Consider the following 27,145-nt stretch of genomic DNA (forward strand, 5'->3'; position numbering starts at 1 on the left):
ACTTAGTACTGGGATAGGGCAGGGAACAAAGTCTAGTCCTTTCTCCAAGGACTTCTCAGTGCAAACAGAGAGACACCCTAATGGACAAGGACACTGTTGCATCAGTGTTGTGCTGAGGTGAGCCCATGGGAAGAGGGGAGCCCAGAGCAGACCCCAGAGGGTCAGGGACAGTTTCACTGGGAGGTGTCCTCCAAACTGAGACCTGAAGAGGAAGCAGGAGGCCATCAAGCTGTGAAGAGGGGCAGGGACAGCATCGAGGTGGGAAGAATAGCGCTCATAAAGGCCTGTGGGGAGAGCCAGCTGGTCTCAGAGTCAGTCTGGAGCTTGTGGAGAGCAGACATCTTTCCCCCAGCAGTCTGGGGTCTGCACGTACTCCTGATTTGTGCTCAGACAGTGGGCATGGCTCCCAGCTACGCGAGGCTGCAGAGGGGTGGGTCGTCCCCAGTGGGCCTAGCCACCACCCACGAGCCCAGTCCTGGGCTGGCAGGGGCAGCCTCCCCTGATGGCCCCCACTCCAGCAGCTGGCCGCCCCCGCCCTCGGTCAGCCCAGTTTCCTGCCCCTCCCTTCTCCCTTCTTCCCTCCAGCTGTTTCTCTGGCTGATTTCTGTCCCTGTTTCATTCAGGGCAGCAGCCCTAGCAGTGAGCAGGGAGCTCAGAACAGAGAAGCTACCTAGGGGATCAGGGTGTTCCAGGGGGCTCACTCTGGGGGCTTTCAAGGGGATCTGAAATGAATGAATGAACTGCTTTCTGGGAGACTAGCCACAGCCAGAGGAACCGTGTCACTGGGAGAAAGACGCTGGGGAGGACAAGTCTCCTGAACAGCCTCAAGTGTCCTGAAGCCACCAGAAACCCTTAGGAAGACCATCTACATTAGAAGGTATCACATTTGCCTTTGGTGACTTCCACAGGGGTCAAGGAAGGGGAATCCTAGGGGAGAGAAAAGTGTGGTTCTCTATATAATTTAATATTTGTCAAAAGGAAAAGAGTTTTATTGTTCTTTTCAGGTTTCAAAAGAATCGCATGTTAATTATGAAAAATAGCAAACGCACACGTGTAAGTATATGAATGTGGATGTCCCCTTCTACTTTGGTAACCTACTTTGTTCTTAACCACAGACTTAACCATATGTATTTTAATGTCTTAATGGAAAGGATGTTTTGCTTTCACTTTTTCCCATTACCATAATACAAACTAGTGCGGCAGTGAACAATTCATTTGGTGTGTGTCACTTTGTGTGTTTGTCCTGTGGATACCTTTCAGAGATGAAATTGCTGAGTCCAAAGTTTGCCTGTTTTTAAGGCTTTTGAACCTCCTGGCCACCTTGTTCCCTGGAAGCTTGTACCAGTTTTCACTCTCCATGGTGTTATATAGGGGTGTGATATTCTCATAACCTCACCCACACTGTGGCAAGCCATCCCTGATGAGAAGTTGAGAATATCTAGATGCTTCAATTTGCATTTCTTTATTGTTAGTTCTTTTTTATAAATGTGTTATTCACTTTTCTTGTGTGACTATTCTGTTCAAATCTATTCCCCTGTGTTTTTCCACTTGGCATGCTTATTTTTTTGTTATTGATATTTAACAGTTCTTTGTATATGAAGGATCTGAGCCTTTTGCCAGTACTCTATGCTGAAAATATTTCACCACTCCTTTTTGTTTTCAGACTAGCACATTTTAAATGGGTGAGCCACACAAACCAGCTTTTGGGAAAATTGCAAATAAACAACGCATTGTAATGATCAAGTAGCTGCTACTTGATATAAACCTGATCACTCAGGCGTGTGTGATTCAGAGAAGTCAGGTTACTGGTCTGAAGTCACAGAGCAATTCTATTTTAAAAATCCCCCAATTTTGGGTGGCACCTGTGGCTCAGAGGAGTAGGGTGCTGGCCCCATATGCCAGAGGTGGCGGGTTCAAACCCAGCCCTGGCCAAAAACTGCAAAAGAGAAAAAAAAAAAAAAAGAAAAGCCCCCGATTTCCTTTCTGTATCCTCTAGCTCCTTTTGAAGACTAATCTTTGTGGTTCTTACTCTCTTCAAACTGGCTTGAAGAAAGGATTCTTCTGAATGCTTTGGTTGCTTAAGTAAATATGATGAGCTAATTCAAGCCTCTGGTATAGAAGGGGAATAGTTTGGCATTTTCTTGAGAAAGAAGATTTAAGCCAAACCATTTGCGCTCAAATGGTGAGGTATCTGGTACTTGGGAGGTCAGTGGGAGTAGTTACCTCCTGGTGTGCAGAGGTCTTCTATGGACTCCCCTAAAACTCTAGGGACTACACAAACTTAGATTTGGGAAAGACATTCCTCTCTCTGGCTTGACACCCTCTGAGAAGTCCCCGGCCCCCATTAGGTCAAGACCTATCCTGTAGGCTCTCCCAGGCCCTATTCTCTCCCCATCACAGCTCCTGCCACACTGTCTTATCTCTCCTGCTAGCCTGGGGGCTCAATGAGGCCAGGCCTGTATCTTCAGTCTTCTGCATAAGAACTAGCATCTATGAGGTTCATTGAATTGTATTCATTGGATAAATTAAATACCTAGGCCTCAGTTTCACCATCTGTAAAATGGGTAGGGTAGAACTGGATTACAGTTCCATTTCTTACATATTTACTGAATGACTCCTCTCAATTTGCAAACCACTTTATTTATCAAGACGATTTTCTTGGATCCTCGCTATGGCTGTATGATAAAGGTGCTATTAACATGCCCTTTTTCAGATCAAGAAACTTAGGCCTGGAGAGGGGTCCTGGTGCCAGACCTCTATGGGAAGCAATAGAACACTGTGGCCCTGAGGGGGCAGGGGGTTGGACTGCTCTGTCACTTGCCAACAGAGTACCTATATGTGCCAGTATGGAATATTTATTCCTTATCTTTGCACCTCAGTTTCCTCATCTATAAAATGGGAATATGAACTTATAAGATCATGATAAAGAGTAAATAAGATCATCCATGCAGAACACTAAGCAGAGAGTCTGTTCTATAATAAAGGCTTGATAACCGCAAGCTATTATTCTCATGATCATTTTTGTCCCATCATGCTTTGTGACACTTGTCTGAATCATAGAAATTATTATTGATCTCTTTATTAATGCTCACATCCCCATCACTGTGTAAGAAGATCAAAAGCCTATTTCACTGTCTCTGAGTCATTACCACCAGCTGTGAGGCGGCAAAGCACAATTCTCCAAGTGCAGTCCTGGTTACCACTTGTGCCACAATAATCACAGGTGTTTCTCACAGCTTCAGTTTTTGGAATCAGAATCTCTGAGACTTGAGACTTGGGTGTCTGCATGTTGAACCAGCTCCCGATGTCATCTCCCCATGTGAATGTAGCCCACAACTTGAGAACCCCTGGTCTAGAATACTTGAAAGTCTGCTTTTCGTATTGAGGTTCTGGCTTCTTTGCTGCACATTAAGGTTTATTTTTTCCTTTCTAAGCAAATTTTCATGTACTTCTGTGAATCCACGTGTTCTGTGTCAGCAATTGAGGCCAAGTTGCTTAGTGGAGAAGAAGTGAAACTTTGTCTTGTAGTCCCACAGAAAGTCAGAACATGTTAGCAATACCCCAGTGTGAGGGCTTTGAAATTATTTAAGTCACAGAATCTTTTCCTCCAGTGAAAGTCTATGGCTAAGTGTGATTTGGAAACAGAAAAAAGTGATGTTATTCTTGTCGAAACAAAGGCAGAGGACTCCAGGCTATAGTTCACTAAACCTCACTCTTGTCACTGAAGGGTCTCTAAGAATCCTTACAGATTTGTGGGACAGTCTGAAAACTGCAAATATACTCCACAGAGTTAAGAGATCAAAATTCTAGACCTTTTAGCCAGGCGTCGTGGTGGGTGCCTGTAGTCCCAGCTACATGGGAGGCTGAGGCAAGAGAATCGCTTAAGCCCAAGAGTTTGAGGTTGCTGTGAGCTGTGACACCATAGTACTCTACTGAGGGTGACATAATAAGACTCTGCCTCAAAAAAAAAAAAAATTCTAGACCTTTGATGAACTTGCTGTGTGACTTTAGGTAAGGTGCCTCCACTCTCTGGACGTAACCATGTCATCTGTAAATAAGGAGGTTGAATTTGTATCAGTTAGGTTAGTAGCTACAGTGACAAATAGGCCCCCAAATGTATAATTTGCTCAAACAAAATAGACACTTGTCATGAGGCAGGTATTTCTGAATGGAGGGTGGTTCTTTTTTTGGTAGTAATTCAGTGATTCATCTGGTGGCCACATAATCACCTTAGACAGCCTCCTTGTCAGCAGCCAGCTGCAGGAGATGAAAGATAGTGTGGAGGTGGCATATTTGTTTACCTGCCATGACCTGGAAGTAGGAGGCATCACTTCTGTTGTCACGTGAGAACATTCCTGCAGCCAGTCTAGTTGCAAAAGAGGCCAAGACAGGAATTCTTGGCAAAGGGCAGCCTTTCCCCACTTGTAGCTGTGTACTGTGAATGGGGAGAATGGATTTTTGTGGACAGCTAGCTGCCTCTGTCACAAATATGATGGCCTCTGGAGTCTCTTCTATACTTTGATTTGAAGTCTAAATTTTCATCAGTCAGTCTTAAAGTTAATATGATGATATTGGACACACGAGTACTTTCCTCTCTGCAAGGTAATTTCCATCCAGTACACAGATTTAATTCCCAGATTCCAGACCTCTAAACACAGATTTCTCTGCAACATAGGTAACTGCCATTCTCTTTCCCTTCTAAGAAAAGGAAATAAAGATAACTATTTTATTGAGCATGTCCCATTATCTTCTTAAATCACACATTTTTTAGATGAGGAAAATGAGGCTCAGATAGGTAAAAGGGACTTGCTCAAGGTCACACAGCTCCTAAATGAAAGAACTGGGATTTGCACTCAGAAAATCCTACTCCTGACCTGGAGTCGTATTGCATGTGGGAATGTCTGTGTACACATGTGCATGTGTGTGTGTGTGTTGTGTATGTGCGTGCGTGTGTGTGTGCGGTTAGTTAGGGATTTTTCTTGAGCTGGACTCCCCCAGGGATGGGCATAAGGCAAGCAGAAACTCAGGAATCACTGTCGAGCACCTCGGAATGGGCCATGGTTGTTGATTGTAAGGCAAATAGTAGTTGTCCTGGGTGGGGTGGGGTGGGGGGAAGCCCAGTGTGACTAAATATCACAACCACTGGTGATGAAAAGAGAAGGGCTAGCACATGAGGCTGTCCTGTGGTTCTCAATGACACCGGGGTCTTGACAGAGCCAGGCACATAGTGGGTGCTTGGGACCCATTTCCTGTGTGAACAAACCCGTGGAGGCAGGAAAGCTGCAGTAACATGAGAAAGTCGGAGGAATCAGCCTTCGCTCTGGCCCGGGAGGCCTCGGGGGAGCACGCAGACTTGTAACATGTACTTCTTTTCATTCCCTCAACAAACATTTATTAGCACGTACTATGTAGCAGGCATTCCACAGGGCAAACAGACAGGATTCTCATCCTTCTGGAACTTCCGAGGGGGCCATAGGATAGTTACATGTGTGTCCATTTTCAAGAGGAGGAAAGTTGAGGGCCTGATTGAGCAGCATTCCCAAGGTCACTTGATGGGATTAGGACCTGAGCTTCTGGTTTCCAGTCTAGGGCTCTTTCCGGGCCACATTCTGAGGGGTAGGCTCTAGGCTGGGCCTGGAACACCATGAAAGGGCCCTGTCATTGGCAGCTACTTCATGCTCCTTCTGTACTCAGGATATTCTGGCTTCAGGCAATACCAGGAAACCAGCGAATTTATTTCTCTTGAAGCAAACCTCTAGATCAGTGTTTTTTCAACCCTTTTTTTTTTAATCTCAGAGCACACTTGGACCAATAGTTAAATTTCCACAGCACACTTAAATGAAGTTGATCCAAAAAAAGAGCAAAAAAAAGGAATATACTTACTGTGCTTTGAACTTCTTTTGAAAATAATTTAATTAATGATCTTTAAAAATTTGGGTGGCACACCTAGGATCCTCTCAAGGCACACCAGTTGAAAATCACTGCTTTAGACATTTGTAGCAATGGGCACAAGTATGACTGAGGAAGAGGAGCATGTCCCACGCTGCTGGATGGAACCGAGAGGCGGTGCTTCTACACACTGCTATCCAAGGCGGAAACGCTCAATGTCTGGGCAGTGTTGGCTGGCAGCACACCACAGTGACGCTGGGAGATTTTAGAGCCAGGTGCTCTCTTGTTCAGATCCCAGCTCTACCCTTTGGCTTCCTGATCCCCTCTGTGTCCTCATTCATGAGGAAGGAATGCTTCATCACCCACTTTGCAGGATTGTGGTGTGATTAACTGAGTCACTATCTGTAAAGCACTAAGTACAGCACACAGTCACCTCGAAGAAGGCATTTCTGCTTTTTAATCTCAAGAAACGAGCTTTGAAATTGGCCTTCACACATCTGGGTTGGTGTAGACATTTGGTGCCTTATGAGTGTGGGTTCCTAGGCCGAACAGGGTCGCAGAGTCTGGCTCTGTGGAGAAGACCTGGCTGTGGTGCTGGTGGGGGCAGGCAGGGAGTGCCTCTGCTGCGCTATGCCTCGTAGCCCTGCTCTGGCAATGTTGGAAATACTACCCGCTGACTCAGCAGGGAGGTCAGCTGCCATCCAGGCAGAATGTTGGAATCAGTTCTGCTTTCTTGGGGTACGTGGTCTGAACCCTGGCCTCTGGCTGAGGGTAGCTCTTATGCAAGGAGACGGATGAGTGGGTGAGAATATTGGTGCAAAAAACCCAACCAAACAAACAAACCAAAAAAGCTGGAATACTTGTTTTTTCTTCCAAGAAAATCTAGGGTCAGAAAAACAGGAAAGCTAATGGAGAGAGGGTATTGGGCAGTGGGGAGACAGCAGGCCCTGCAGCCAGGCAGATGTGGGTTCTAGACCAGGGTTTGGCACCTACCACCTTTGTGAGCTTGGGATAGTTATACAAACTAGATAGGCAATTTGAGCCGCAGTTTCCTCTTGTCTCAGAGTTGTGGATGGAGAGTCAGTCGGCCGTGTTCTTTGGACCATAGTGGGTACTCAATAAATGACCTGGTGTTGTGATTAAGTACAGGGCACATTCAAAACAAACCCATCTCTTGTTATCCGAATTTTTGAAAATAGTTATTGGAATTTATGGATTCCTATGTGTTAGAAGAAGTAAGAGTTCTGGTAGCAAGTGTAAAAGTTTCTAATTGCTGCTGTAACAACTACTATTAAAAACCAAAAAAAAAAAAAAATTATTTTGTAGTTTCACAGATCAGAAGTCCCAAATAGGTTTCACTGGGCTAAAATCAAGGGATGCATTCCTTCCAGAGGCTCTAGGAGAGAGTTTGTTTCCTTGCCTTCTCCAGCCTCTAGTCTAGAGCAATGATTTTCAACCAGTTGTGCCTTGGCTGTGAGAGGATGCTAGCTATGCAGTGAAAATTTTTGAAGATCATTAATTAAATTATTTTCAAAAGAAGATCAAAGCACAGTAAGTATATTCTTTTTTTAACTCTTTTTTTGTTTTTTGGATCAATTTAATTGAAGTGTGCCACAGAAGTTTAAGTATTGGTTCAAATGTGTCGTGAGATAAAAAAGGTTGAAAAACACTGTTCTACAGGCTTCCCACATTCCCTGATCTGAGTTCCCCTACACTCATCTTCAAAACCAGCCACAACAGGTGGAGTGCTTTTCACATTGCATTGCTCTGACCCTCTTGCCTTCCTCTTATAAGGACCCTTGTGGTGACATTGGGCCCTTCTGGGTAATAATCTAGGCCAATCCCCATCTCAATATCCTTAATCACATTTACAAAGTGTCTTTTGCCCTGTACCGTACCAGGTTCTGGGGATTAGGACATCATTGGGGTCTATTATTCTGTCTACCACAGTGAGGGATCTCTCCATCATTTATCTGCATGTGTTGTCTCTTGAATTTGGATGTTGAGAGTTCCAATGGCCACTCTATTTATGGTTGATTCAGCAGAGCACTGACCAGTCAGAATGGATGTGAGTGTAAACACCACCACATTGTTTGGGGCTGAGGCTGTACATGGGTATACTGAGTAATGAGGAGGTCTGACCATCGCCCCAGGCTTTGACATCATGGAGACTGGCCTCAAATCCCTCTTCTACCAATTGCAGACCTGCTGACTTTGCACTAACAAGTTGTCCCATCTATGTAATTGGAAGGAACCATATAGTTCACAGGGTGGTTGTTAGGATGAAAGGAGACAGCTAGAGGTAAAGGTAAGTGCCTGGCACCTAGTAAAATGTGCAACATGAAAGAATAATCTCCCCAGACAGTTCAGTTTCCCAGATTGGGCCTTTTCTATGCCAGGCATTGGCAATTTCTAGATATGAGAACTCTTCTGTTTCTGCCCCATGCTGGGGAGATATGTGAGTCTGACTCATGGGCTGCAAGGAGCAGGATTCCTTTTCATTTCCTCCAGAAAGCAGGGCTCATTTTTGAGGATGTGCGTGCCAACTTGGAGGGGGGCTGGGAGTAGCTGGTGTTCAGCCTGGAAGGTTCTCAGGATCTGAGGTGTCTTGAGGGATGGGTTATCTCTGTCCCCTCACCCGTTCTACTGTTCTCCTAACAGTGTGGCTCAGTCCCCCCATTTATGCTTCTTACTGCTTCTGGCCCTGCTACTGTCTCAGTCACTGTCTAAATGCCCCATCACCTTATTGGTTCATTGAGGGATCCACATTGGATCCCTTCGGGGTTCAGGTTTCTCTCTAAGGATGAATGAATCTTCTCTCAATCTGGAATCTTCATTTGCTGCAGGCCCCAGAAGAATCTCGAATTGATATTGAACTGAATTGGCATTGACCTTGACATGATCTAGTCTGGTACAAAGGTCTACACTCCTCACCATGTGCCACGGTGAGTCTCATGCATTGGCCATGCTTCTCACTCCAGCTAAGCCCAGATGTCTCAGTTATTTATTTATCTGTGTGTCAAACCACCCTAAATTGTAGTGGCTTGAAATAACTTATTTGTTTGTGATTCTACAGCTTGACAGAATTCTTTAGGGATGGTTCTTTTGGTGTTGGCTCCATCACTCATGGGATGCATTCAACCTTGCCTTGATTGGGACTGGGATGTATGTGTAAAGTGATCTCACATCCTTCCGCAGCTTGTGCTGTCTCTCTCCATGTGGTCCATCTTTCCAGTGGGACTGCCTGATTTCTCTGCTTGGAGCCTCAGGGCTCTGGGATAGTGAAAACTGGAACTGCCAATCCTCTAGAGACCTAGGCCTGGGACTAGCACAATGTTACTTCTGCCACATTTTGCTGGTCACAGAAAGTCACCAGGCTAGCCCAGATTCAAGGGGAGGAGAAATAGAGTCACCTTTTGATGGCAAGAGTGACATTTGAGTATTGGAAGTGGGGCAGAATGTTAGAGTTTGTCTTTAAATACAATATACCAGTCAGGCTTGATCTTAAAACCCAGTGAATGGTTAGTGTGGTGGCTCATGCCTGTAATCCCAGCACTTAGAGAGGCCAAGGTGGGTGGATCCCCTGAGCTCATGAGTTCGAGACTGGTCTGAGTTAGAGCGAGACAACATCTCTTAAAAAAAAAATAGCCAGGGCTTGTGGCGGGTGCCTGTAGTCCCAGCTATTTGGGAGGCTGAGGCAAGAGAATCACTAGAGCCCAAGATTTAGAGGTTGCTGTGAGCTATGATGCCAGAGCACTCTCTACCAGGAGTGACAAAGTGAGATGCTGTCTCAAAAAAAAAAAATTTTTTTTTTTTTTTTTTGTAAAGACAGCATTTCACTTTATGGCCCTTAGTAGAGTGCCGTGGCCTCACACAGCTCACAGCAACCTCCAACTCCTGGGCTTAAGTGAGTCTCTTGCCTCAGCCTCCCGAGTAGCTGGGACTACAGGCGCCTGCCACAACACCCGGCTATTTTTTGGTTGCAGTTCAGCCGGGGCCAGGTTTGAACCCACCATCCTCGGTATATGGGGCCAGCGCCTTACCGACCGAGCCACAGGCAACGCCAAAAAAAAAAAAAAATTTTTTTAGAAAAAAAAAAAAAAACAGTGAATGGCAATGGGTATTATTTGTCACCTCTGAGCTGGGTTATATGTCCCCCTTTTTTTTTTGGCTGGGGCTGGGTTTGAACCCACCACCTCCGGCATATGGGGCCGGTGCCCTACCCCTTTGAGCTTTGAGCCACAGGCGCTGCCCCATGTTCCCCTTTTTTTTTTTGTAGAGACAGTCTCACTTTATGGCCCTTGGTACAGTGCCATGACCTCACACAGCTCACAGCAGCCTCCAACTCCTGGGCTTAAGCGATTCTCTTGCCTCAGCCTCCCGAGTAGCGGGGACTACAGGTGCCGGCCACAAGGCCCAGCTATTTTTTGGTTGCAGTTTGGCCGGGGTCGGGTTTGAACCTGCCACCCTCAGTATATGGAGCTGGCGCCTTACCGACTGAGCCACAGGCGCTGCCCCCCATGTCCCCTTTTTTAATATGGAAAAACTGAAGCTCAGAAAGGGAGAGAGTCTAAAGAAGCAAGGAGGAGAGAGTACAGAGCCCCCATGCCTCATTGACTCCACGCACAAGCATTTACTGAGCACTGACCACGTGTTAGGAACATCAGATACAGGGAGGAACAAGTCGTCCTCTCAGGCAGCTCCCAGTCATGTGGGAAGACAGGTGAATAAACAGAATGGAGGCCCATCTAGCCAGGAGGTTGTCTTTAATATCAGGATGCTCACGGGTCACAATTGCCCATGACAATTCCATTCATTGTCTATTCAGGACAACAAGTCAGTACTGGGCCATTTTGACTGAGGGCTTATTGTTAGATACACTCATGTTAATGCCTGCCTGATACATTAGCACAAAGTTTTGCAGGAGCAAAGCAAAAGTAGCTTTCACTCAGAAGTCAGGAAATATGGTTGCAAGAAGGAAGCAGTATTTGAGCTGGGTTCAAAAGACAATTTGGTGTTGAGTGGAGGAGTTGGCTGGAAGTGAAAGAGAATTCTGGCTGGGAGAGCAGCATGAGTGATATTTGGAGACGTGATGAAGGCAGGATGTCTGGGAAGTGGGTAATAACAGGAGGGAGTCTGAATGCTCTGCAAGGCCTTGAAGGCCCCACCCAATTTCCGGGTGGCCCAATCTACATTCTACTTCATTTCACAGGAGCCGCATCCTGTTGCCTCAAGTCTCGCATTCTCCAGACTCAATTGCTTAAACTTTACCATTTGGACAACAAAAGATTCCAGACAATGAGAAACTAATTTAGTTTGAAATTCCGACTCAGCAGGGGCATGTTGGTTTGTGACTTTATCTCCTGGATTGTCTGGAACATAAATGAGCTTGGAGAAGAGACTCTTTCTCTGTTGGTGCCTTTCTTGATGGAATGTTGGGTCCTCTCCTGCCCCTCCCAGGACTTGATGATGGCTGAGAGGGAACGAGGTGTTTCCTTTAGGGCTACCGAGAGCTGATTTAGGACGGCACCTTTGGTCTGCCCAAGGTGATTTACAGATGTCTTTCCCAGAAGGATGCAGATTCCATGGCTGCCCACTGTAGCCACACTGAGCCTGGCTGGGCATTAAAGGGCCCAGGGGCCTCCTAGATATGGGAGGAGCAGGGCAAACTGGCGTCAGGAGCAGGTCTTCAGGGAATGTGGATGATTTTCAGTCTCTTTTATGAGAGATTCAACTCACAGTGAGCCTCTCCAACTGTCTGGGATCTGGGGCATGAAGGAAAAGGATTTCCCTTTCGTAAGAATGAAATGGCTGGGTGGAGGCAGTCACTCTGCAGGCTTGCAAACCTCTTCTGAAGCCCATAGTTGTGGCTTGTTGGCTGTGCAGCCTTGGAAAAGTTGCTCAACTGGTCTGAGCCTTGGTTTCCTCAACTGTAAAGGGAGGATCATAAAAGGGCTTTCCTCATGGGGGTGCTGAGGGACTTAAATGAGGTCACATGTGGCCTGGAGTTGGGGCTCAGAAACAAATCGTGGTCCCAGCCAGAGGGAGCTGACCTGGTGGTGAGAGGACACAGGGTAGACCAGAACACCTGAGCCACAAAAGGCTGAAAAATGCCGGTTGTGGGACAATGCCAGGATCATAACTTCATCAACCCAAGCTCTTTCGTTCCACTTCCTGCCTCTGCCAAAGCACCCGGGAGGGTGGGGTGGAAGATTTCATTTGCCAGCCTCACTTCTCCTGGGAGGACACAGGGGCCTGCCTGTGTGGCCTTATCGGGCCTCTCTTTGACTGTTCTTCCCTCCTCTCGCATGAAAAGCTTTAGACACGAAGGAGATCAGAGACAGGATCTGGTTGCCAGAGGCCTGTGAAGCTGGCTGGGCGATGCCACCACCTCCCCACTGCCTGATCCCTGTCAGGGATGGAGGGAGTCATCAGGCTGGGCCCCTAGTCCTGCTTCCTGGCCCAGGGAGCTGGCCCCAACCCATGCTCAGCCTTGTCCTAGCTCTGGAAGTACCTCCTTCTGAGAGTCTTTTGTGCCATTTCCATAGCCCAAAGAGACAGGTAGCTTTCACTTGCTAATCCAAGCTGTGTTCCTGCCTAAACCCACTTCTTGCCTAGAAGAGTGTCCTCTGGGGTCAGTCACACCTCTCAGACCCATCCCAGCAGACTGTTTATAAACCCAACACCCCTCCGCTAACGCTTCACAGACACTTATCAGTGGTGTAGGACTCAAGGCCTACAGTCCTACTTTACAACTGGGGAAATCGAGGTGTCCACAGAGAGGATGTGCTCACTTGCTCCTCCATTCTCCAAATCATGATGTCTTTATCAGCCAACCTCTCTCTGCCTTTGAAACGCATCTACCCATCAGTGTCTGTAGCTTCTTGCTCTTTGGTGGGCCCTGGAGTGTGATGATTCAGAGTTTGGAGTAAGACAGAGCCAGGTTCAAGTCCTGAGTCCCCTGATTACTAGCTGGGGAATACTAGATCAGTCTCTTTCTCTCTCTCTCTCTGTCTCTGTTTCCTTGCTTATAAATTAGAGGTGATGATAGGATCTTCCATGAGTTGAGTGCTGAGGATTAAATGAGACAATCCGTGAAAACAACACGGCAGTGGGACCAGTTTTACAGATCCCTTGGAAAGAGAGTGTGTTTAAAACTTCAAGGTGATTAAAACAAGGTAAGATGCATGGGAGGGCCTTGAAATGGGATTGCATTTTATAATCATCTCCTCTGCAGCCAGAGTCCATGTACCCTTCTCCTCTGTGAGTTCTATGGCTCTCTCCTTCCCCTCCGCCTCAGACCCTCCCTACACGAATTACACCACCGCACCAGGGCAGGTCTTTATGATTGGCTGTCACTTCATCTTCCGTGGATTGACTTCTCAATCTCATGCCCCACTCCCTGGGAAGCCTGTTCTCAGTCAGATATCCGGTTGGAAACCAAAGCGGTAAATTCACTCACATTGAGGCTTTTGTAACTGATGACAGCTTGCAGGAGTGGGGGCTGCGAGAGCAGGATGCCTGAAGTGTCCATGGAGGTGAGTATTCAGGTACTGTGGACACAAGGGGAGGGGACCCTTTTGGCCAGGGATCTTCCCAGCGGCAAGTAGGTTGCAGTGTCCTTCTGCTTCAAGGACCTGAGGACAGGAAACACTGAGTTAATTTCATAGGAGAAGTTTACAGCTCCAACTTCCTCACACCTCCACTGGAGCCTCTCTGTCCCTCCCTTTTCTTGTAGACAGAATGACCGGAATTGGGTTGACTTTTTTCCCCTTTTTTAAAAAAATATGACAAAGTTGCATTAGTAGAGCTCAGAGGAATAGGGCAGACCGGGGAGGCCTGGAGGCTGGTGTTGCAATCTTGGCACAACCATGTCTACTGCCTGTCTGCCAGCCTTCCAGAGCCTAGGAGGAGAAGTGGTTATCCCAGCTGTGTCCTGTGCCCTGGTTAAGGAGCCTGGAGTCCCTGTTACTCTCTGGAACTGGTAAAACTGTCCTCCAACCCACAGATGTCCCTTCCTTCCTTGCATGGGTGTTGGAAGCAGGCACCGGGAGAGGATGGGGCAGTGGGAGCTGGGTGACTGTGGGAGAAGTGCATCTCATTACCGTGTGCTTGCAAAGGCAGGATGGCCCTCGGTGGCTTTGGTTTTCTCATTTGTAACGTCAGAATAAGAATGATGCTTCCTCACGTGGTGGTAGGGCTAGGACAGTGTGGGATGAATCTATGGAGGGGGTACCTTTTACTTATTTTCTCCCTCCCTCCCAGCCTACTTTCCTTCCTTTCTTTTCTTTCCCACAGTCAGGTGTTTAAAGGAAAAAATCTAGAAGTGGGGGAGGAGAGCTGGGATTGGGCTCATAACAGCCCGAGTGGAGGCCACCACACACCTGGGAGAGGTTCACTTAGGGAAGCCTGTAGTGAGGGCAAAGGGGGAGCTGTTTTGTTTCTAGCTACCCCTGTCCCTAGCCTTGGCATGGACTTAGTAAGAAGCCCCCCACCTCCGTCTTTCCTGCTGTGGGACTTTTGGGGAAGCTGCTTCACCTGGCTGCAGTCTGAGCCCCCCAGGTGTTTGGAGGGAAGGAGGTGAAATGAAAGGAGCCTGGTCCCAAGCAGGCCCTCAAGGCATGTTTCTATAACTACCTGTAAGGCTTCCCTCTGTGGGGATCCTCTGGCTGCACCAGGGGGTGGTGGCCAGCTTGTCTCTCTCCTGGGATTTCACGAGGACATGCTGGGGGCAACTCAGGCATCCTGGTCCCTATCTTCTCAGTGTCTCTCTGCCCTCACGCTCCCTCCACTCCCCTCCACTCTTCCCTCCTTTCTCTTTTCCCTCCTTTCTTCTGCAGCCAGTGCTCTGAGCCAACTGTGGCCTTCCAGAGGTTTAGTGGAGCATCTTTATGGATAAACCTTACTTACATCTTATGGGAAAGCTTTTACTGTTCCTGATGGAAGGGTCCTTGGGGCTATAGGTGCCAGCTGGGTTGTTGGTGGTTTCCTCCCTCTGGGAGCCAGCTGTGGTCAGACTGAGGCTGTGGAAGGAAGGAAGTCTCAGCTGTGCGGGGAGCATGCCCTAGCCGCCCATAACCCCTGCACCCAGTACACTGTGAGTGCTCAGCAAACACTCATGAGGGGTGAACAGATGTGCCCAGCAGCAGAGGGGAGCAGATCTCAGAAGGCAGGATCTCTTTCCTTACAGAAAACCAAACCCTTACTAAAGTATTTTGAGGTTGTGTCTTTTATTTTTAAGACACATTATTTTGAGAGCATGTACTTAAAAAAAATGATTGTGATTTTTACACTCAATGACATAATAGACATATGCATTTAAAGGTGAAAACTGAGGCCCTTGAAAGTTTTGGGGTCAGGTTCAGGGAGGGGTCCCCAGTCTGTACCCCATCTTCCATCAGGATGGCTCATCTGGAAGAAACTAGGGGTTGAGAATTCATGGGTCATCAGGTCTTGGGGGGCACTTATAGATCATAAGGTCATCTTGCCTCTCTCCATCATGCATTGGAGGAAATAGGGGCACAGAGAGGTTAAGTGACTCACCCAAGGTCACACAGCTATTAAATGGCAGAGCCAGAGGCTAAACCCAGGCAGTCCTTAACAACACTTGAAAAGTTGCCCTTTTAGTGAAACTTATTCCTGTCTGTCCCCCTGTATTTGTGACTGGGAAGTTGGGGTATATTTTGTGAACAACTGAGATGTGCTCCTTCCACAGCCTCAAGTCTGATCACAGCTGGCTCCCAGAGATAGGAAACCAACAAGAACCCTGTCAACACCTGAGGACTTGAGGTCTTTTCTATTGGAGACACAGGAGTGATTGGTTTTGCCCAGAGAGGTAAACTTTGATGTCTCCTAGAGGGGGCACTGGACCTTCGGCCTGGGTGGGGTTTCTGCCAGACTGGTGACCTGCTAAGCCAGGACAGTGGACACACTGGTCCCTCCAGACCTGGAAGTAGCCCTGTGTGCCTCTCATCTGAGGCCCTGGGGGTTCGGCCAGACTCTTCCCTCAGGTGCCAATGTCTCTCCTGGCCTCCCATTCCACAGTCTCTGAGGCAGCTGGAGAGTTGGCAGGGTGCCTAGAACTCATTTCCAAAAGAGGAGACTGAGTCCCTAGAGATGATGTCAGAGAAAGAGGCCAGTCCTGTTTGTCCAGCCAAGTGGGTCCATAAAATTGGGCAGGAACTGACATCAAATGGCTCCTTCCGGCTCACTGTCATTTGAAAGACTTACAAGCTTGTGGGTCAGAGAGGTGCAGGTTCACTGAAAATTAGAAGCAGAGTTGGAACTAGAACCCAGTTCTTATATCTCCCCAGCACCTTGTTTGTTCCTCAGTTTCCCTTAGGGAAGCACTCAAAGGTTGGGGTTTGAATGGGAAAGGCAGAGCTGCTCTTTGGGTCTCAGTTTCCCCTGATGTTAAACAGAAGGGTTGACAACACTATCCCCACCAGAGCCTGTCTGTGACCAAACTTTTTATCAGTCTGCAGATAAAAAAAAAAAAAGAACAGTCAATAGACTTTTCATAAATTGAAATATTTTCAGCAGATGATTCTGTGTCCCACCTATTTTTGTTGCTATTAATGTCTTGTTTCTTTTCTGAAGCAGGGGGGATGGTGAAGGACAGTTTTCATCTTGTGGTGTCCTTACTTGGTAAATATAGAACAGTGGCCACTCTATGACAAGTCTCAAAACTTTTTGGGGAATGTAACTGGTTCATGAAATCCCAAAAATGTGATGGTGGTAGAGCTTAGATGGCCTCTTGGGCTCCTTTGAGCTCAGGGAGAGTCTCTGTAGGCTGAGAGGGGGGATATGAGAGAGCCAGGCATGGCGGTGATTGTTCCACTGCAAAAGTCAGGGCTGGACTGCAGAGGGAACAAGGCACCCGACATGTAGTAGGTGCCCAGCTGGGGCAATTGGATGAAATGATTACCTTGTGAGTGTTAGATTCACCATCCAGGAAGGGCAGCAGGGAGGATGGGAGGGAGCCTTGGCTGGAAGGGGGCTGTGTAGGGAGGAGCTGAGAAAGGGGTAGCAGGGTCTCTGTGGAGTTAGGGGACATAGAGCAGAAGAAGGAGCCACACAACATCTAAGAGGCCCTGTGGTGGGTTCTGATCTTGGTACCTGCTTTAGTCGGGATTCCCCAGGAGCAGAGCCTGAGACAGGGATTTGGTGCACTTGGTGGGCTCTCGGGCAAGGTCAGGGTTGGGGGAGATGAATAAGGCAGGCACATGCAAGAGCTGAGCAGGATCCTACCTTTATTTAAAATTTTGATATTTCAGGCAGTGCCTGTGGCTCAGTGAGTAGGGCGCCAGCCCCATATACTGAGGGTGGTGAGTTCAAACCTGGCTCCGGCCAAACTGCAACAAAAAATAGCTGGACGTTGTGGCAGGCACCTGTAGTCCCAGCTACTTGGGAGGCTGAGGCAAGAGAATTGCCTAAGCCCAAGAGCTGGAGGTTGCTGTGAGCTGTGATGCCACAGCACTCTACCGAGGGGAACAAAGTGAAACTCTGTCTCTAAAAAAATTTGATATTTCACTCATCATGCATTCTTTTTTAATTAATCTTGGATTAAAAAATATATTGCATTAAATTATTATTTATTTTAGTTAGTGAGTTTTTTTGGCACCTTGCCCCTAAATCAGCCCCCACCCCCAGGAAGGTGTTCCCCTGGCCCAGTCCCAGTTCTGTTCTCAGGAAAAGGAGAGGAAGGGAGGGAGTTAAGTGAGGATGGGGTCTCAGGTGGAGACCAGCCTCAGCCTGATCCCACAGGGAGTTCTGGAGTGTGACTTGTGACAGTTCCTGTCAGGGAGAGGCAGCTCCTGTTCTGCTGAGGGCAATTCTCAGGAGAAGAAGGCAGGCAGCTGTGAACTGTTGGCGTCTAACATCTCTACAGATGGAAGATGGGTGACCCTGCCAGCAAGGGGATCTGAGCGGACACCAACAGCATCCACTGCAATATCCTGAGATGTTCTTTGAGAGAGAGGGCAGTAAAAATCTAAATAATTTACAAGTGCTTTTGACTACTGGACTGTGTTTCTTGGATTATGACTAGGCTAGAGCTTCCAAAGCCCAGCTTCTTTCTATTCACTTATAGATGAATGAAGGTACAGGAAGGTGGGCAGAGGCAGTGCAGAGGTAGGCATGGCCTGAGGACTTCAGTTTATCTCTAGCTGCTAGCTCCTGTGCCAGAGGGTGGGAGCTGGGGAAAGGAAGGCTAAATCAGGGCAGATGTCTGTGATTCTGGCTGAGGAAGGAGAAGCAGAGGGAGAAAGAAGAAGAAAGGAAGGAAGGAGAGAGCTTTGCCCTCAGGTAACCAGAGTCTTGGGAGATGAGCTGACATTTTTATTTTTATTTTTTTTTTTATTGTTAGGGATTCATTGAGGGTACAATAAGCCAGGTTACACTGATTGCATGTGTTAGGTAAAGTCCCTCTTGCAATCATGTCTTGCCCCCAAAAGGTGTGGTACACACTGAGGCCCAACCCCCCTCCCTCCTTCCCTCTCTCTGCCCTTCCTTTCCCCACCCCTCCCTCCTTTTTTCTCTCTCTGCTCTCCCCTTCCCCCACCTCCACCGTGACCTTAATTGTCATTAATTGTCCTCATATCAAAATTGAGTACATAGGATTCATGCTTCTCCATTCTTGTGATGCTTTACTAAGAATAACGTCTTCCACTTCCATCCAGGTTAATACAAAAGATGTAAAGTCTTCATTTTTTTTAATGGCTGAATAGTATTCCATGGTGTACGTATATCACAGCTTGTTAATCCATTCCTGGGTTGGTGGGCATTTAGGCTGTTTCCACACTTTGGTGATTTTAAATTGAGCTGCAATAAACAGTCTAGTACAAGTGTCCTTATGATAAAAGAATTTTTTTCCTTCTGGATAGATACTCAGTAATGGGACTGCAGGATCAAATGGGAGGTCCAGCTTGAGTGCTTTGAGAGTTCTCCATACTTCCTTCCAGAAAGGTTGTACTAGTTTGCAGTCCCACCAGCAGTGTAAAAGTGTTCCCTCTTCTCCACATCCACGCCAGCATCTGCAGTTTTGAGATTTTGTGATGTGGGCCATTCTCTCTGGGGTTAGATGGTATCTCAGGGTGGTTTTGATTTGCATTTCTCTAATAGATAGGGATGGTGAACATTTTTTCATATGTTTGTAAGCCATTCGTCTGTCTTCTTTAGAGAAGGTTCTATTCATGTCTCTTGCCCATTGATAGAAGGGATTGTTGGCTTTTTTCATGTGGATTAATTTGAGTTCTCTATAGATCCTAGTTATCAAGCTTTTGTCTGATTGAAAATATGCAAATATCCTTTCCCATTGTGTAGGTTGTCTATTTGCTTTGGTTGTTGTCTCCTTAGCTGTACAGAGCTTTTCAGCTTAATGAAGTCCCATTTGTTTATTTTTATTGTTGTTGCAATTGCCATGGCAGTCTTCTTCATGAAGTTTTCCCCAGGCCAATATCTTCCAGTGTTTTTCCTACGCTTTCTTTGAGGATTTTTATTGTTTCATGCCTTAAATTTAAGTCCTTTATCCATCTTGAATCAATTTTTGTGAGTGGGGAAAGGTGTGGGTCCAGTTTCAGTTTTTTACATGTAGATATCCAGTTCTCCCAACACCATTTATTGAATAGGGAGTCTTTCCTCCAAAGTATGTTCTTATTTGGTTTGTCAGATGTTAGTTTCATTTCCTGGTTTTCTATTTGATTTCAAGTGTCTATGTCTCTATTTTTGTGCCAGTACCATGCAGTTTTGGCCACTATGGCTTTGTAGTATAGCCTAAAATCTGGTATGGTGATGCCCCCAGCTTTATTTTTATTACCAAGAACTGCCTTAGCTATACAGGTTTTTTTCTGGTTTATACAAAATGCAAAATCATTTTTTCCAAATCTTGAAAGTGCAATGTTGGTATTTTATAGTAATGGCATTGAATAGGTAGATTGCTTTGGAAAGTACAGACATTTTAACAATGTTGATTCTTCCCAGCCATGAGCATGGTATGTTCTTCCATTTGTTAATATCTCTGCTATTTCCTTTCTGAGGATTTCATAATTTTCTATATACAGGTCCTTCACTTTCTTTGTTATTCCTAGGTATTTCATTTTCTTTGAAACTATGGTGAAGGAAGTTCTATATAGAGGTCCTTCACCTCCTTCATATATCCCTATATATTTCATTTTCTTTGAAACTACGGTGAAGGGAGTTGTGTCCTTAATTAGCTTCTCATCTTGACTGTTATTGGCGTATACCAAGGCTATTGACTTGTGGACATTGATTTTATATCCTGAGACATTACTGTATTTTTCGATGACTTCCAGGGATCTTGTCGTTGAGTCTTTGGGATTCTCTAAGTATAAGATCATGTCGTCAGCAAAGAGGGAGAGTTTGACCTCCTCTGCTCCCATTTGGATTCCCTTTATTTCCTTATCTTGCCTAACTGTATTGGCTGGAACTTCCAGCATTATGTTGAGTAGTAAAGGTGACAGAGGACAACCTTGTCTGGTTCCAGTTCTAAGAGGAAAACCTTTGAGTTTTACTCCATTCAGTAAAATATTGGCTGTGGGTTTGTCATAGATAGCTTCAATCAGTTTTAGAAATGTGCCACCTATGCCTATACTCTTCAGTGTTCTAATTAGAAATGGATGCTGGATTTTATTGAATGCTTTTTCTGCATCTATTGAGAGGATCATATGATCTTTATTTTGCCTCTGTTAATATGGTGGATAATGTTTATGGACTTGAGTATGTTAAACCAGCCCTGCATCCCTGGGATGAAACTTACTTGATCATGATGTATGACTTTTTTAATGATAAGCTGTAATCTATTAGCTAGGATTTTGTTGAGAATTTTTGCAACTATAGTCATGATGAGCGAAATTGGTCTGAAATTCTCCTTTTTATTTGGGTCTTTTCCTGGTTTTAGTATCAGGGTGATGTTTGCTTCATAGAACATGTTGGGGAAGATCCCTTCCTCCTCAATTTTTTGGAATAATTTCTGCAGTACAGGAATAAGCTCTTCCTTGAAGGTTTGATAGAATTCTGGTGTGAAGACATCTGGATCAGGGCATTTTTTTGTTGGAAGCTTTTTTATTGTTTCTTTGATCTCAGTGCTTGAAATTGGTCTGTTCAGGAGCTCTATTTCTTCCTGGCTAAGTCTAGGGAGAGGGAGTGATTCCAAATATTGATCCATTTCCTTCACATTGTCAAATTTCTGGGCATAGAGTTTCTGGTAGTATTCAGAGATGATCTCTTGTATCTCTGTGGGATCAGTTGTTATTTCCCCTTTGTCATTTCTGATTGAGGTTACTAGAGATTTTACTTTTCTATTTCTAGTTACTCTGGCCAATGGTTTATCTACTTTATTTATTTTTTCAAAAAGCCAACTCATTAATTAACTTCATTAATTTTCTGAATGATTCTTCTGTTTTCAATTTCATTGATCTCTGATTTGATTTTGGATATTTCTTTTCTTCTACTGGGTTTAGGTTTAGATTGTTCTTCTTTTTCCAATTCCATAAGATGGCTTGTGAGTTTGTTGATGCGTTCTCTTTCTGTTTTTTGAATGTGGGCATCTAAAGTGATACATTTTCCTCTCAAAAATGCTTTTGCAGTATCCCACAGGTTTTGGTAGCTTGTGTCTTCATTGTTGTTATGCTCAAGGAAGTTAATGATTTCCTGTTTTATTTCTTCCTTCACCCATCTGTTATTCAACAGAAGATTGTTTAATTTCCATGTCTTTGGGTGGAGTCGAGCATTTTTGTTAGAGTTGAGTTCCACCTTTAGTGCCTTATGGTCTGAGAAGATACAAGGTAAAATTTCAATTCTTTTGATTCTGTTGATATTTGTTTTGTGTCCCAGGATATGATCAATTTTGGAGAATGTCCCATGGGGTGATGAGAAGAATGTATATTCTTTATCTTTGGGGTGGAGTGTTCTATATGCGTCTGTCAAGCACAGTTGTTCTAGGGTCTCATTTAAATATCATATTTTTGTTTAATTTCTATTTAGAGGATCTGTCCAGCTCTGTAAGAGGAGTGTTAAAGTCCCCTGTTATGATGGTATTATCAGATATCATATTGCTCAGACTGAGTAAGGTCTGTTTGAGGAATCTGGGAGCATTTAAAGTGGGTGCATAAATATTTAGAATTGAAACATCTTCTTGTTGTATTTTTCCCTTGACCAATATAAGGTGACCATTTTTGTCTTTTTTGACTTTAGTTGCTTTAAATCCACATGTATCTGAAAATAAGATTGCAACTCCTGTTTTCTTCTGAATTCCATTTGCCTCAAAAATTTTCTTCCAATCCTTGACTCAGAGTTTTAATTTGTCTTTTGAAGCCAGGTGTGTTTCCTGCAGACAGCAAATGGACGGCTTGTGTTTTTTAATCCAGTCAGCCAATCTATGTCTTTTCAGTGGGAAACTCAAGCCATTAACATTTATTGAGATAATTGATAAGTGTGGTAGTATTCTATTCATCTTATTTTGTGAGAGTCCATTGCTTAATTTTATCTTTTGCATCAGCGTGGAAGTTAGGTTCTGTCCTTTAATTTCTGAGTTGTTATTTTGCTGTTGATCCATTGTGATGGTCAGTATGTAGAACAGGTTGAAGTATTTCCTGTAGAGCTGGTCTTGTTGTGGTGAATTTCCTCAATGTTTGTATATCAATAAATGATTTGATTTCTCCATCAATTTTAAAGCTTAGCATAGGAGGATATAGAATTCTGGGCTGGTAATTGTTCTGTTTAAGTAGATTAAAGGTAGATGACCATTGTCTTCTTGCTTGGAAGGTTTCATTAAAGAAGTCTGCAATCACTCTGATGGATTTGCCTCTGTAGGTTAACTGGCGCTTACTCCTGGCAGCTTGAAGAATCTTTTCTTTTGTCTTGAGTTTGCAAAGGTTCATCCAATGTGTCTTGGAGAAGCTTGGTTAGAGTTGAGGCGACCTGGGGTCCAATATCCCTTTGAAAGGAATATGTCAGAGTCTTTGGTGATATTTGGTAAATTTTCATTTATAATATTTTCTAGTATGGCTTCCATTCCTCTGGGGCATTCTTCTTCCCCTTCTGGGATTCCTATAACTTGTATGTTGGAACACTTCATAAAGTCCCATAATTCTGTCAGTGAACATTATGCTTTTAGTCTCTTCTTTTCTGCCTCTTTAACTATCTGAGTTATCTCAAGAACTTTGTCCTATACTTCCAAAATTCTTTCTTCTGCATGGTCTAACCTGTTGATGATACTTTCTATTGTATCTTTAAGTTCCCTAACTGACTGCTTCAGCTCCTTCAGCTCTGCTATATGCTTTCTATATTGTTCATATCATTAATCTCTTATTTGATTCTGTTTTTGGATTTCCTTTTGGTTATTTTCCACTTTATTAGCAGTTTCCTTCATTGTTTCCATCATGTGTATTCTAAATTCCCTTTCTGTCATTCCTAACATTTCTTTATAGCTACCTCATGGTCCCTTGGCGGGGTTGTTCTGGACTGGTTCTTCATGTTGCCAGGAGCTGCTGATTCTTCCTCATGAGTGATTTCTTTTATCTGTTTCCTTGCCCTAATTTTCCTTTCACTTCCTCTTGCTCTTTAAGTTCCCGTGCCTGTGGACTAGGGTTTCAATGAGTTCTTTTGGTACAGGACCAGAAGGATGAGAAGGTTGAAGAGCAAGAAGGCATAAAATAAAGGAAAAGATAATAGAGAAAGGAGAGTGGGTGGGTAAAAGGGAATATTGACAAAAAGAAGAGAGGCACAGAAAGAGGGAGACAGAGCAATATAAGTGTACAGTAGGGTACTTTGACACAACCTTAAAAAAACTCCAACCTCTGGGGGTGCCCGTTTGGGTGTTTCCCTTGAGGTGAGCAGCTCTTTGCTAACCTGATGGGACATAGTACCCCACCTCCACCAAGTAAACGACAACAATAACAACAACAACAACAATAAAAATAAACAACAAACAAACAAATCAAAAACAAAGCCGTATATATATCTTGTTGAATATTGTCTGGGCAATAGGTGGTCTTCTGGGGTATGAGATGTTAATGACAATGCCGATAGGAGTGGAGGCCTCTTCTGATTTCTCAAACCCCACAGGGTGGAGACTCTAAATCTCTTCTCAACTCTTTTAAAAGACTAAACTTGGCTAAGCAGAAGCTTTCCCAGGAAAGTGCTTGTTGCTGGGATCACTGCTGAAGTGGCTGTCCACTTACCCAGTGTGCCAAACCAGTCTCACTCTGCCCCTGAGGGTAAAGGCTATAAGGCAGCTCAGTCCCCGCCTTTAGGCTGCTCAGTCACTAGATTACTAGCTCCCACCTGATCCTTGCTCTGCAACGCTGAAGGCGGAGCTTGCTGGGGCAGTTCTCTCACAATGGCTCCCTGCGGCCAACAGCCGAACACTATTAGCTCTGTCCGCTCAGCAGCTCAGTCTGGGGCCCTAGACAATGCTCAAAGTTCTCTGCACTCCTACCCAAGCTCTCCCCAAGGAAGTTCAACTGAGTGCCAAGTCCAAACACCAAGACAGTTCAAAGGTAAGGCCTTTCCAATTTGTAGTCTCACTGCTGCTGTACTTAACAGCTGCTGGCGGGATTAGACCGATCGAACACACCCAACCACTTGCCAGTTTTCCACTGTTTTTGTCCTCCTCTTGGGGTCCAGAAGTCTCTCGCTGACTCCCTCTGTCCTCAAAGGGATGATTATAGGCAGATCCCACCAGCCAGATTCTTATCTCCCCAGACTCACGGTGCCCAGTTGCAGGGAAGCTATTACTCGGCCACCATCTTGTTCTCACTCTCCGATGGGCTGACATTTTGAGCTGTTTCTAAACAGGGAGGAATAAGTGGTAGAGGCCTGAGTCCCCAAGATGTTAATTCTGAGTCCCTGATGCCTGGAGTGGGATGGCTCTGCTGGAGCTTGGGAGAAAGCAGCCCTCACATGTGAAACACCTCTTAGGGCTTGGGGAGGGAAATCCAGGGCTTCTTCCTCTGGCCACACCTTCCTTTTTGGATTTTAGGGAGAGACCAAAGTCCATATATTCTTACTGAAACTCTCCTTCTGTTCCACATAGTGCCTGAGTCTCTACCATCCAAGCTGTAAATCCCAACTCAGTTCATAACATTCCTCTGCAGCCATATTCTTTGAATATGCAGCACGCTCGTGCCTCTGCTGCCTCAGCCTAGAAGCTGCCTTGGCTAGCCCCTCCAGTCCTCCAGGCAGCCTTCCCTGACATGGAAGCTGGATTTGATGCTATACCCACATGTTCCCCCAGGACCCCCTGGACTTACCTTGTCATGATTTACTCACTGTCTGTTGCCTGTTGCTCCTATCTGGCTTTGAGTATCAGGGGTGGGATAGAGGCTATATTTTTATATTTCTAGCTCTTAGCCTGGTACCTGGCAGATGACAGGTAGTATGTGCTCAGTATGGTGTGAATGAGAAATAGATAATCTATCATCAGATATTTATACCTAAGTGTGGAGGAAACTCAAGAGGGAGGAGGTGTTTTTTTGTTTTTTTGTTTTTTTGTTTGTTTGTTTGTTTTTAAACAAATTCATTTGTAACCCTATCATGTTTATGTCTGGGGCAATGTCATACAATGGTAACATTCATAATTATACTAAACAACAATGGTAATGGTAATAATAATATTGACTTGTTATGTAATAATATATCAAATATTGTTATTAGATTATAAGTTATCTAGTAATGGTAATTTACCATGGGCCAAAAATTATTGTTCTTGGCATTTGGGGTTCCTTCTCTTATCATATCCTAACAGCAACTTTATGAGGTGTGTAACAGTACTGCTGCATTTTACAAATGGGGAAACAGAGGCAAGAATTTAAGTAACAAGGAGATCTCACAGATAAGTGGCAGAGCTGGCATTTGAACTAGGTAGTCTGACTTCAGAGCCTGTGCCCTCAACTATTAAATGCTAATCATGGCTTTGGGTTCAAATCCCATCTTCACCATTTTTAGCTGTGCCATCTTGGGGAGGTTGCTTGTCCTCTCTGAGCTCCAGTTTCTCACCTCTGATCATCAGGGCTATTGGGAAGCTAGGGTAGAGTGAGGTATGGAGGAATTCAGAGGGCTTATGGTGATGGTTCTCACAGTTCAAAGAGATGGCAGTTCCAAGGGTTTATGCTCACAAGGCCTCAGAAACCTGTATCAATGGGGCCATGGTCTTGGCAAAGGGTGAGGAGGCAGGGAAGCGGGGGACAAAGGCTCTTCTGTCAGTTACTTGGGGCCCTCAGGGAGGCAGGCAGGGAAGACGTGAGTGCTACAAACAGGGAGATGAGGACCCTGCCTGGAAGTGGGGTGGGCACTCTGTCACTCGCCAGGCTTTGTTTTTTCATGATCCATGGGTGGGACTGGAAAATTCCTTTGGATCCTTTCCTGAGGGGTAGAGCACGCTAGGATCAACTCATGGAGGGGAGGCGTTTCTCTGCACCCTAGGAGTATGGTCACTGTTTAACTTTAAAACAGAATGAAAACACAAAACAGCTTCAAGTTGGCAGCTGCTAGGGGCTTTTCAGTGCTTCTCCCTGGCACTGGGACCACCAAGCCACCTCTTACACATGGCTCCTTGTGGGGTTAGGCTCTGGACTCCGTGGGACTGGGAATAAGCCCACAGACCTACTGATGGCCAGTCGCTGCCATGTTCTCTGCAGAGACGTCCTCCTCCAGCCCAATTGGCTTCTTCTCTGGACACCCACACTATCCAGATCTGCCCTTGGGGGCTGACAAGGGGACCTCGGGCATAAATTCCCTCCTTTGTACTGTAGATTGTGTCACACATCTGCAGAATTCCTTCCTGATCCCCTCAGCAGCCCTGGGAACAATTGTCATCTATGTGTGATAAATGTGGAAACTGAGGCCCAGAATTTGGAACAGCTAGTGTGTTTTGAATGAGAATCAAGGTTTCCTGACTTCTCACGAGACCTTGCACAACTGATGTAGCCCTGTCTGTGGGGAAAGGCAGTCTAAGTGGCTTTGAGGGATATTCTTGATGGATCAAAGCACAGTATAGCCTATGCAAAAGGAGGGGTTAGAACCTGTTTTGTCATTATTAAAGATGAGCTCTTGAGAGTTCCAGAACCTATTAAGAATATGTGGGAAAGGATATGCATGTTAATTATACATTATATAATGTTAATTATAGCATTATAAATTATACACAACAATTTATTATAACATTATAACAGTAAGAGACTGAAAACAAGTCCTGCTGACTAGTTAATTAAAAGCTAGGAAAAAAAAAAACCTACAA

The 27,145-nt window shown here is 45.2% G+C and overlaps 1 protein-coding gene across 3 annotated transcripts in view; it reads left to right on the forward strand.

Annotated features, from left to right (window-relative positions):
- Nucleotides 1–627: 627 nt before the first annotated feature.
- CMKLR1 (chemerin chemokine-like receptor 1) overlaps nucleotides 628–27,145 on the forward strand; it is a 57,227-nt gene continuing 30,709 nt past the window's right edge. Inside the window, exon 1 of one of the 3 annotated variants that reach the window (XM_053588906.1) lies at nucleotides 628–877. The gene's annotated coding sequence lies outside the window, so the exon portion shown is untranslated. Of the gene's footprint in view, nucleotides 878–13,296; nucleotides 13,428–13,771; nucleotides 13,874–27,145 lie in introns of those variants that run through there. The other 2 variants (XM_053588907.1, XM_053588908.1) reach the window with 2 other exon arrangements.

Source organism: Nycticebus coucang, chromosome 4 (genome assembly GCF_027406575.1).
Source record: "Nycticebus coucang isolate mNycCou1 chromosome 4, mNycCou1.pri, whole genome shotgun sequence".
In the NCBI taxonomy this organism is placed as follows: Eukaryota; Metazoa; Chordata; class Mammalia; order Primates; family Lorisidae; genus Nycticebus; species Nycticebus coucang.